Source organism: Myotis davidii, unplaced genomic scaffold (assembly GCF_000327345.1).
Source record: "Myotis davidii unplaced genomic scaffold, ASM32734v1 scaffold281, whole genome shotgun sequence".
Lineage (NCBI taxonomy): Eukaryota > Metazoa > Chordata > Mammalia > Chiroptera > Vespertilionidae > Myotis > Myotis davidii.
The window spans coordinates 5,968,957-5,969,988 of record NW_006293784.1 but is presented as its reverse complement, the minus strand read 5'-3'; positions in this window follow the sequence as shown (position 1 = coordinate 5,969,988).

The following is a 1,032-nucleotide window of genomic DNA, read 5'->3' as shown; positions in this document are numbered from 1 at the left end:
GGGAAAGCCACTGGTGGACTTTCAGGGGAGACAGTCAGATGGAGTAGAAGGTGCATGACACATGACCAGGTGCACTTTCAGATTTTGAGGCAAAGATCAAGCAGTAGTGGATTGAAAATTCAACAAGTATTGGAAGTGGGATATTCAGTGTGAAGTACTCTTCCAAGATTCTTGGCTGTGAGGAAAAGATGGAAGTGGGAGTGGTGATCAGAGTAAGACTGATAGTTGGAGGGGATTGCTTTTTTTTAATCCTCACCCAAGAATAAAGTTTTTATTGATTTTTAGATTAGATTGGAAGGGAGGGAGGGAGAAAGAGAAGGAGGGAAATTGTTGTGAGAGAGAAACATTGATCAGATGCTTCCTGTACACGCCCTGACCAGGAATGGAACTCAAAATCTAGGTATGTGCCCTGATCGGGGATTGAACCCACAACCTTTTGTTGTGCAGGATGCTGCTTCAACCAACTGAGCAATCCAGCCAGAGTGGGCTTGCTTATTTTTAACTTTGATTGTGTGCTTTGAAGATGGGTGAGGTGATCAATGTTCTGGTGTTTTCCAAATCATATGTGTGCATTTTTGTTCTACTAACTGATTAACGCTGTTGAAATTCTCTCTTGTCTTTGGTGATACAACTTTCTCTGGTCCTCATCCTTCTGCCTGTGACTAAGATGGGATTCTTTCTTTAAGTGATTTTATTTCCAGTGTCTGTCCTTGCCTTCTTTACTTCTTTAATTTCATCTACTCTCACGATGTTAACTGCCACTTGTATGGTGAAAGCACCCAAATCTGTAACTTTTGTTGCCTCCTACATGCCTTCCCCTAGATGTCCCTGTAATTCCCAGTCCTCTTTAATTGATGCTATCACCCTGGCCTAGGTCAGAAGCCTATATGACAGCCCCTTTCTCTGTCCCTTACTCTGTGTAGCTAAACAAATCACCAAGTACTATTGATTTTTGCCATTAAAACCAAGGTTCTTGATTGTGGCTGCAAGCAAGCATCTCCTGTGGACCTTTTACACTGTGCACACCTGGAG